Consider the following 11,931-nt stretch of genomic DNA (forward strand, 5'->3'; position numbering starts at 1 on the left):
GGTCCAAAGACAGCTGACAAGGCCGATCTGAGATCAACGGGTTCGATTGCAACTCGGGCACGGGTTCCTGTGTGGAGTGAGTGGCTCTGAATCCTGACTCAGTCCATGGCATGCCATTTCTACCACTGCCGCTTTTCTGTCTCCTGTTGTCATGAGGTTTCAAAGTACCGAGCTCTTTGCAGCAGACTTCCTCCATTTGGGGTGGTTCTGAGCAACAATCTCCCACAAGGTGATGGTGAATTTTTTAAAATTGACCTTGAGAACATCCTTAAAGTGTTTTCTGTGCCCTTCTCTTAAGCATATGCCTTGACTGAGCTGGGAGAAGAAAAAACTTGCTTCAGGAGTCTGGAGTCTGACATATGGATGACATGGCAGCCCAGTGAATCGATGCTGGATGATCATTGCATTGATGCTTGTGGTGCTTGCTTGCAAGAAGACGCTAATGGTGGTGTGTCTGTCTTTCCACTGGATTAAAGTTTGTCACAGCAAAATTTTGATTAGATGCTGCCAACACAGAAGATTGAGACTGACATGCATACTGGACTCTGTGAGTGGAAAGGTCCAAGGCTCACCCCGCCCTTGCCCCCTGGGTGACCTGCGGACCTGTCAATCATTGTTGACCTACTTTCCCCAGAGACCCTGTCAGCTTCTGACTGAGAGCATGCTCAGTCAGAACCTGACATGAGGTAATCTGACTAGAAATTTCTCTGCGGAGAGCGTTCTGATTGGCCACTAAATTCAGATAAAAGTTCAGTGAGCCCCTCCCCCGGGGGGGGGGGAGAGATCGCGTTAGCTGGTGCTGCAGGGACTGTCTCTCAGTCAGGCTCCTGGGCCTATTGATCTCCTCCCTCGATTGGCACTCCGTGTCCTTAATTGATAGTAATTGCAGTTTTGATTATTCGGCTTTCGATTGATTTATTCGCCATCCTTGACTACGATTTGGATTCTCCTCATCCTGTCGATTCTCCGGTTACTGGACTGTTTTCGTTTTTGACTTTGACCTCGCTTTCGGATCACCCTCGGTACCTCAACATGACTCTACTTACCTGGCTTTCGACCTCGGCTTTCATCATCGACTATCCGGTTGTCCATCTTGGACTGGCGTCACGACCCCAGTTATCGACCTACATGTCACAGTTTTGTCTGTTTGTTGACCAGCCCTGGGACTAACAACGGGAGGCCACTCGTTGTGAACCTCATGGGCCAACAGACCCCTCTGTTGTTTATTGTTTACATCTGTTATTGTAACTGAAGAGCCTACCTACACCATCAAAGTGTAAGTGTAATAAACCATTTAATTTGGAACCATAAACGTACGTGCCACTCAGACTCAATTGCCGCTAATCCCAACCTGTCCATTTCCAATTTGCCACCACTCGACCAACCAACCATGACCGAGACCGTGAGCTTGGCTCGCCAGCCGCGGCTCCAGATCCTCGCACAAAGTTATCTTCCACAGGCAGTATTGATGGTACTTCTTCAGCTCCTTGAGGTGTCTCCTATGCATTGTCCATGTCTCAGTTCCATACAGGAAGGTAGGTATTATGACTGCCTGATAAATCATAAGCTTGGTTTTGGATATAATGTCATGTTCTTGAAACATCCGTTTCCTTAGGCATCTGAAGACTGCACTTGCATATTTGAGGTGATGTTGGATTTCTTCATTTGTGCCAGCCTTCCACTAGAGATGTCTTCTGAGGCAAGAGGAGGACTTAACCTTCTCCAGAGTCTCACCATGAATTTGAATTACCAGAACTGGGGACTGCTCATTAAGAGCTTGTTGATGGAGGACCTTAGTCTTTTGAATGTCAGCCCCATTTTCTTGTATGCCTCAGTAAAGATGTCAGTGGTTGCCTGAAGGTCTGCTTCCAAGTAAGCACAGACTACAGCATCATCAGCATACTGGAGCTTGATAATAGTGGTCGGGGTAGTTTTGGTTTTGACTCGGAGTCAGCTGAGATTAAATGGAGTGTGGATGTGCTTTTACGTTCATGGATGCACTTTTGCTACTGCATTAAATTTAGTACCTCTAATATGAGGTACTAACTAAATGTACAGTAGGTTACCCTAATCTAAAGTACCAAAAGCACACATTTATTTAGTGATGCCCAGTGCTCAGTAGCTTAATATTCTGCGCTTTAGTGTATTAGCATGGCTTTTTCCACGATGCTCTAAAGTGCAGTAAAATAAGTGACTGCACATAAAAGCACACATGTAGTTGCACCCACATCTTACCATCCATTTGGTAGCTTAGCTCCACTCCACTTACTTATTGGTGGCTAAATGTAGCATTGCAGGAAGGAATAGTGAGAAAAGTGTTGGATCAATGATACAGCTTAGCTTAACTCCAGTCTTAACTTCAAAGGGATCTGTGATAGATTTGTTACTGAGAACCCGCACTCACATACTGTCATGGATCAGGCAAAGAACAGTGATGCATTTTGGTGGGCATCTGTACCTCAGGAGGATCCCTTACAGTGCTTCTCAGTTCACAGAGTTAAAAGCTTTTATGAAGTCAAAGAAGGCCATATGTTGTCTTGGTTTTTTTTCCTGGCATTTTTCCTGAAGCTGGATAGAAGTGAAGATCATGTTGATTGAGTCTCTTGATGCCCTAAATCCACACTGAGAAACCAGGAGGAGCTCTTCAGCAAGTGGCAGGGGATGGTTCAGGAAAGTTTTCACAATGCGCTTTCCTGGGGTGGACAACAAGGCAATCTCTCTGTTATTTCTGCAGTCAGATCTAATCTCCCTTCTTGAAGATTGTCACTATCATGACATCCCTGAGGTCACCTCATCATTCCAGATCCTTAAAAGAAGGGCATGGAGCTGTGATATGAGCTCCTTCCCCTGCCTGCTTGAAGATTTCAGAAGGGATTTCATCTGCTCCAGATATCTTGTCATTCTTCATCTGCTTCATGGCCTTCCTCATCTCATCAAGGGTTGGAAGAATGCTGCCCCTGCACCAGCAAGTCAAAAGCCAGGTGCCCGCAGCCTAGCATGAACTAATGCAGTCCTGGGGCTGACACTTACACTTAGCTGATTATTAGTCTTAGCTTGGGACTACACTGGAGCCAGTTTGAGATAATCAGCTGCTGTGGAGCCAGTTTGAAAATCCAGTGCAAACCTGGGGCCAGGGAACTTGTCAACCAAGTGCTACATGGCAGGAACCCTGCAACATGTACAACTTAAGGCATCATGGAAACTAGGCACAAAAAAATATTACACATATCTCGTGGAATAATTTTGTGGTTAGTTTCCTATTTTATCACACCATTAAATTGCCTGAACATGTGGCTAGGTTACTATTTTAAGACACGGTTCACAGGTTAATCACATCTTAAGTGTAATGTCTGCCAGGGACCTCAGAATTAGCTTTATACAGCGACTCAAAAACAGACAGTTGAGAACCTTTTCAGAAATTCAGAGCTCTCAGCTCATTGCTGGATTCAGTCATAGGTTTTTCTGTGAAGGGACCTTTACCTTGAACTCTGCATGCCAGGCTGAAATGTACCTTGTAGACCTTGATGCATTTTAAAAGAAAAAACTAGTTACTGGAAATTTGTTTTCAAATGGTGGGATAATTCATCTTAGTGTAAGTCTCACTCCTGCCAACTGTGCTACGCTATGGATAAATGTTACTCGGCTGATTTAAGTAAAATTAAATCTAAAACTAATTTTCTTATTTCTAATCCTTTAAACAGCGTCACTTTTAAACCACGTCATTTTCTTAGGTCAGAAAATAGGAGCCGGTGTCACTAAAATCACAGATTTTCAGCTAACTAAAAGGCAGGAAATTTCAACTCACTTCTAATTTGCTACGCAATAATCACAACGTGTCATTTTGTTTATTAACCAGATGTTGACATTTGATTGCAATCTAGAAGTGACCTTGTGCTCCAATCATAACAATCATTAGCAGATTAGATTCAGTTTAAGTAACGTAACTTCCTGTGTTGAAAACAGGTGCAACCCTATGCAATTGCCAAGCTCAGCACCCTGCAGCCAATGCAAGCAGAGGGGGTTACACAACAGTAACGGCATAAGGTAAGCAGTAGGGTTCCCAGGTCATGTTCTCAATTAAGAGAGAGAAATCTTAATACGCATTACCCACCATTTTCCAGTGCATCTTACAAAGTTAACACCTAGTATTTGCTTTAGTAACAAAACATGCATGCAGTTTAGAGTCAACATATTATATTTCTATGATAATCTTAAGTAACTGTTGCATAAACAGACATACAGAAGGAAAGACTTTTATTTTCAGCCTTGAAAATATGCATCATTGTGTAGATAGAAACACTAGAGTAGAAGGCAACTTCTGGTTCCCTATATCCAGTCCCTATGTATTATACAAAGGTACATTATATAAACTTTTATAAACCCTTCCATCTTCAAGAGTGAATATGTAGATGGCTAAAATATTTCAAAGCAATTTGTTGTTGTATGTGGGGGAATCACATTATCCACTATTTGTAAACATTCAAGCAACTACAAGTGTAGTCAGGAAAACATCACTGAATGCCAGAATGTCATCACTTTGTATCAGCATGAATCATCACCTAATCATCTCATCAAGGGGCAAAAATAGACTACTTGACCAATTTCTTTATGAACACTCACCATGGATAACTCCTAGTCTGAAAATAATTTGTGAAAAGTATTTTAGGCAATTCTTAGGAATGCATTGCCAGAAAACAAAGAATGGGAGGCTTAGTTTTACTGGATTTTACTTTAGGTTTTTATTGTCATTATTCTGCCAGCTATAACAATTGTACTTTGGTTTGTTATTCCAACTAGTTCAGAAACTGCTTGTAGGAAGCATTCATTTGCTCATTTAGAATTTGGAATCAATTATTCAAACAGTTGTTGGTTTCTTAATCCTTATAGTGGTATTTTTGTTCTTTGATTACATAGCTTAACCTTTATAAACTACTTTTTGCAGGTTTGAATTTCACTTGATCACAAAAACAATTCTGTTTCTTGATTAATTCCTTACGAATGTTGAGTATAGTTGAATCAATACAGGATTCAAGATTCAGAAGTGTTGGTCACACTAGATTGTGAGGCCCTTGCTTTCCCTTGCAAGCACCTTTTAATACATTAGATACGTTGGGTGCATCCACACATGCAAACACGTGTCCTTGCAGCAGCTGAAATAGAAGCAGTGCAAATTTGAGCCAGGGCATTTTCTCTCAGCTCATGTGCTTGGACATGCACTTCATTTTGGGGTGAACTGTGCCACTCGGGGCAAAATAACCCTGCCAGGCTCCTCCCGGGTAAGCAGCCAGAGGGAGCTAGAGCTTGGTGCCAGCACCTGTGCTGTCCCCAGCAGTACAAAAAACTGCCCTGGCAAGTAGCTCAGGGCTACTCGCTCTCAGGAGCTTCTGGGACCCAGGCAGTTGGTACTTGGGGACACTACTCTTTGTGCCAACTGAACTGCTGAAGCAGCCCTTAGAGTTCCACGTACAACAACAAAAGTCTGGCAGTGCAGGCTGCTGCCTGGCTTTGATCTGCTGTGGACCTGCCAGACCCAGATGGGGAATGCACAACCAGTAGAGGCATCTGCCCCTCTGGGGCAGCTGCCAGTGGGTCGTGGCTACAGGGTTGGTCTTTGTGCAGCACTACTGCCACGTGCGCCTCTGCTCGGCCATCTGGGCAGCTATTGCTCAGAAGAAGTTCCGGGTGTGGCGGGCTGCTTTCAGGTCAGCCACCTCCAGCTGGGTCCGAGGTGCCAGCTCTGAGCAGGCAGGGTCCTGCCACTGGCCTCCCTAGCAAGAATTCTGGTGTTCCCTATTGGAAAACTGAAAAATCCCTGATAAAAAATTCTGAAGTCAGTCTGTAAAATACCCTGAAATCCATGTTCTTCCACAAATAAAGCAAAAGACCACTATATAGATATAGATATAGAGAGCGCGATGAGTTGGGCATGTTTTATTGATATATCTACAGTGTTAAAACAATTTGGATGCCTAACAGCATCTCTATCATCATAATAAAATGAATTCTAAGCCCCTATATGTTTTGCTGCCCCGCACAGGGGCAATAGTACCCCACCAGGGGCTACACCCCCCACAAAGGAAACAGCCCCCCAAATGGCCCCTGAAGGGGCTACCATTCCCTCTGTAGGGCCCACATGCCCCACCCTAGCCCTGCAATGGCTGCTCCGCCTGGCCCCATTCCCCACTTTCACCTCCAGACCCCTGATGGCTTCCCCCCCAACCCTAAGCACCAAAAAAAAAGAGAAAAGAAAAAAATGCCTCTACTCACCATAGCAGGGGCTGTGGGGCAGCAGGGCCTGGGCTGAGGCTGCCGGGGCTGTCACACTGCCCTGCGCTGTGCAGGCAGGGCCCCAGTGACCCAGGCAGCAGCTAGAACTGCTGGTAAGAGCCCGGGGGGGGGGAGGGTTGTTTTGATAATTTTTTTTAATTGCAGGGATGCTGGGGTGGCAGGGCAGGAATCCCTGGCCTTGCGGGGGTGGGGGAGCCAGTGTGGGCCCCACCCATGGTCCTCTCCCCTCTCCTTCAACCCTCCCACCCCTTTCTTACCAGCAGCAGGGCTCTGAATGGGCACGCAGAGTGCTTCAGCCAGAGTGTCTCTGTGGAGGACTCAGCCTCTGGTTGCCTCAGGGCATGGTCCAGAACTGTGCCCTGCCTTGCTTTTTTTAGCTGCATTTTTTTTTTTTTTGGACCCCTGGGTCTAATTTTGCGCCCACACTGCAAGCTTGTAGTCGGGGAAACCTTTTCCCATTCCTGCACATGGCTCCTGCAGCATCTCAAAGGGGTTTGAGATGCTGCAAGAGGCACATGCGAGCTCATCTGGATGTGCCCGTTGTGTTCACTGCAGGTGCATACTAGTGTTCACCACATCCAGCCTAGGTTTAAGGAGATTACTTTAAGATGCCTAAACCTAGAGCAGGAGCTGAGTGTGCTGCCATTCACTGCTGCTGGGCAGCCCAAAGTAAGTAATTTGGGGTCAGCGTTGGGGCTGGTGGTCTGTGGGGGTTGGGGTAGGAGGGAGTCTGGTGAGTCTGCAGGGTGGGGGACAGGGTGTTGCCCAGTCTGGGGTGAAGTGGGTAGGAACAGCATGGCCCCAGTGCTGGAACAAGCAAGTGGCTGGGCTTTCCCAGGCTTTGAGCTGGGAGTAGGCATTCCTTAGATCAGGTTAACCCCCTCTCAGCCCCGAGGTGAAGTAGCTTTGATCAGGTGTGCTATTTTGTGGCCGCAAACACCTGCACCAGTGGGCACCTAGATTGACCTAACTCTCGTCAATCTAAATGTAATGCTTTTATGTACCCTGGGACTATTCATTCAAGCTTTCATCCAGGTGAATTGAAATTGCACAATCTATCCCTTTGTGCATAATTGTTACCACTATACACCCAGATTTTCTTTAGATTTAAACTAGTGCACAATAACAAGAATTAGATAGTAAAGCTGGACTATCTTTTTATAGTTATAAGATTCCAGTTTATGGAAACCAAAATGTTTTGTGGGAAGGGGTAAATTTTAAAGAAATTCCTAATTTAAAAATTATTAACATTTTGAAACTGAATGATCCCATTCTGCCACTGATAACTAAAATATTCTCATTTTCCAATGTTTCTTATTGAATTTATAGTAAAAGCATGTACAAATAAAAAGGTCAAAATTGAAATGAAATACATCAAAACTATCAAAATTAAAATTTTAGATGCACAGTATTTTACATTTCTTGTCTTCCTCCATGCTGCCACCCGCCCCTGCCCACTCCCAGCTCACAATGGTTTTTGTCAAGGCTTTTTGCCTTAATACATGATAATAAGAAACTGAAAATAATTGAAATCTTTAACAAAATTTCATTTCATACAGGTATTTCACACCCAGGTCTATTAGACAGCAGTGTACTACTACATACTCTGTATCCAGATAAATGATTTGATCTTTCCTCACCGTAGAATAAGCTACTGACACCTCTCATTTGCTGCTGTTATAGCAGAAGTGAAAAGCTCATTCTCTGGAGAAGTGGAAACTGTTTCACCCATTCTAATTCTCTTAAACTGTTTATTCCTCAGGGCAAAATAATCAAGTAAAGCACCTGTGAAAAGTAAGTAGAGAGCAAAGGAAATACAGAATGGAAAAAAACCCAAGATACAGCTGTGCTTGCAATCACTCAAGTGTGCCCTGTGCATAATGGCACATTAGGTAGGCATTGATCTCCACCAATTTATGAGGTCTGTTACAAAACTGAACCATTTTCTGCTGAAACCCATGGAGCAGAACTTGCTACTTCTAAGCTAATCCGTTTTCAAATTACTGTTCAATTGTGACTAATGACCTCACTGCAAATCCGTTTACCTAACTGCTAGCACTCAAAAAGGGGAAGAGGAACCAATCTTTTCATCCTTTCTCTTGAGCGGTTTTTCATAATTTTCAAAATTCTTCATGGTATCTTTAACAACCTTTCATGATGTTCTGACTGGGAAGCTTAACTTGGTAGAAAAGCTAATCGCTGCTTAATTGTCTGTGTTCTACTTGGAAGATAAGGAGAGTAAAGGGAAATATAGATAGCATCCTGCTTAAATTTTAACTGAAAATAAAAGCAATTATTATTATTTAGCATTTATATTAGTTTGTAGATGCTTCTGCAAGAAAGTGGGTCTATTGCCTTGACCATTATGTAAACATACAGAGCTTGCCAGCTAAACGAGAAGCCATAACAGGTGGATGACAATAATGACTAGGAGGAGACTGAAGGACTAAATGTGCGCATAATTCTTATAGCCCAATCAGCAGAAACAATCACAATGTGCCAAATGATGGCCAATTCTGAGATGACTTTAAAACAACAATCACTGCATTATACCTGTAGAAACAGGACAGCGTCAGAACCTCAGACCCAAATGCATCCTAACTTTGAAGAGACTCAGATCTGGAGCAAATTGGAGCACCCATCTTCTAGATTTGCATCTATCATAATTTTTTTCTGATACAAACATTTTTGTGCATGTTTTGGGCTTCTTTGCTTCAGTGTAATGAGATGTATACACACACACACACACACACACACACACACACACATATATATCAGAACTTGTGGTAGGGGTGATATTTCATTAGATGAACTAGATTTTTGCAAGTAGGCTTTCTCTAATTGTAAGCTTTCGTGCACAAGCACTCTTCTTCAGGTATAGGAGATAAGATTGTAAATGTTCTCCCAGGTTGAAATATTTCAAAGGAGAGTGTATATGTATATATACATATGCACACAGTCCAGTCACTGCAAGCATAGCAATGTCCTGGGGCTTTTCTCTGTATGTCGCGCACACACGCACACACTGTATATTGGATATTTACAATGGCATGGAACTACACATTCATGTGCACTACAGAGGAATATTTCCACATCACTAATGAATATATCTCCCTTGTTCACTGGGCCACCCTCTACACGTCATAAGTATTACACAATTACCTGATTAATTATGCAATTAATTTAGACTGGTTACATGTGCAAACTAACTATGCTGCCTTAAAAAGGTCCAACCAGATATATAGTTTTTTGTGGGATAGAGTATAATAACTTTATAGCTGGTTTCTATCCAGCTTTACTCTGCATGTGCAGCCTGTACCCCCACAACTGGGAGCCCCATCAACAGATTGGAGCTCACAGCTGTGGGATCAAAGAGGGGGAGCTCATGTATACCCCCAAACCTGGGAGCTCCCAGCTGGCGCTGGCTCCCAGCTGTGGATGTACATGTCCAAGCAGCTGGGAGCCCCATCAGATAACAAAGGTATCAATCATGTGGTCCCCCCATGGACCAAAGTGGCTGGGAGACCATAGCTGTCATCTTCCAGCAGTGAGGGCACACCATGTGTGTCATGGCAGCAGGCATGATTGTGTGGATTGTGTATTAGATCCCATCGCACCTTTCCCTACACATGTAGAGGGCCCTGATTTAAACCATAGGGGTAACTAACGAATAGTCACACACAAAAAAAAGGTAAAGGAAACAAAGTAAAGAAAATTAGTAAAGCTCTGTCACATCAAATGATCCAAACTAATGTCATGGTACAGATATTAGCAAACACGATTTAAGCACCTATTGGAATTGATCAACAGTGATGAGCATATGAGGCAGAGAAAGCTATGTAACTGAGGGCTCTTCTACACAAGCAGGTAAAAAAAAAAATGCAATAGGATATAACGCATGATCCATACAATTACGCATCCTGCCATGCCACATATGTATGCCAGAAAGTCTGGTTGTGGGATTCTACATTAGATCCCATTGTACCTTATTACTGGTACAGGGGGAGCCCAATCCTGGGCTCCCCTGCTCCTGAGGCTGGGAGCCCCCTCAGCTGAGAGGCATCTATCACAGGGGTGCCTCATGTACCGCCATGTCTGAGAGATGCAGCTGCTGGTGTGGAGTCTCCCTTCTCTCCTTGTAGGACTCCCAGCCCTGGCTGGGCATAATGCACCATGGAGACTTGGAGCCCAGTCAGCTGACAGGGCTCCCAGCTGCAGGGGGACCTTGCTATCCAACTTCAATTTGCATGTATACCAACCAGCTATAAAGTTAATACACATTTTTGAGCTCTAATCTTATGGTTGGTTGAACGGACCTTCTTATGGTGTGATAAGTAGTTTGCATGTGTAGCTGGTTTCAGTTAATTATACAATCAACCAGCTAATTGTGCAATATCTATGTGTAGAAGAGGTCTGAGGAAGTGACAGTGAGCTTCCCATATGCCTTCCATCATTGTAAATGTCTACATTTATTTCTGGTAACGTGCAGGAGGAAATCTTTTTTTTGTTTGTTTGTTTTTAAATTGCCAATACTTTGGTGACTTTGAACCATAATCAATCATTTTACTCCCAAAGGCATAACTAATGTTTGCAGCTACAAAACCCAAAGATACTCTCTTCTGTTTTTTTCCCCAACAGTATGGTCTATTGACCTGATATTTATCTGCCTACTGACATTATCAGAGGTATGTGCTTATTTCTTTAATCTAGTAATTATGCTATGAGACTAGACCAGCAGCTAATGCTTCCTTGCTGATTTAGCAAAGAATTCGCTCATTTGAATAGCATTCCTCATTCTTTGTTTTCCTGCACGTACGTCTCTTTTCCTAATCAACTCTCATTGACTGTCAACCTAGTTTCAGGCTGCAAATCTTTAAAGCCACTTTCATGACTTTAAAAACCACGTAAACAGTGTAGACTGTAGTTCCGAATACAGTTTAAGCATGCCTTTGAAATGTAGACAGGCACAATACGCTGACCCTACGTGTAGGACAGGGAACACAGTCCTAAAATACCCAAGATTCTCTTTTGGAGTGGGATATACAATCAGCATTAAAATGAAGCCCAAAAAATTGAGATAGCTTTCTTCTACTCAAGCAGAAATATCATCAAAGTCTTTTGTCACATTATGTCAGCATTTATGTCCACTTCCAATCACAACCAGAAAGTTCAAAGGCAAAAATTAAACATAATAGGGAAATAACATATGATTAATTTATTTTGAACAGCAGCTTAAGGGGTCGGGTATTTGTATATACATATTTGTACTGTTTCTTATTTTTTTCCAGAGTGGCTTGCCAGTTTGTAATGTCATATCTTAAATTAATATTGCCTGCTTAATGCATTTTTCTTGAGGGAACTGAGTCATGGGAATGTTAAGGCAATAGAATAAGGTATAGTTTGTTTGCTTATGAGTGCCTTCTTCAATTTTAGTGTGCAACTCAAATTCCAAAACATTTGGCCCCCTACTGAAACAAATGGCAAATGTCAGAGGAGAATTTCAACACAAGTGACCTCAGAACAATTTTTAATTTTCTTAAGTGTTACTTTCAAGCACTACACTCCTTTGAAGTGCTGCTAGACTATTATTCTATGATGTTTGGGGATAACCTCCATTATTTACCTGACTAAGCAGGGGTCCTT

This window comes from Crocodylus porosus, unplaced genomic scaffold (assembly GCF_001723895.1).
Source record: "Crocodylus porosus isolate Cpor-Errol unplaced genomic scaffold, CroPor_comp1, whole genome shotgun sequence".
Lineage (NCBI taxonomy): Eukaryota > Metazoa > Chordata > Crocodylia > Crocodylidae > Crocodylus > Crocodylus porosus.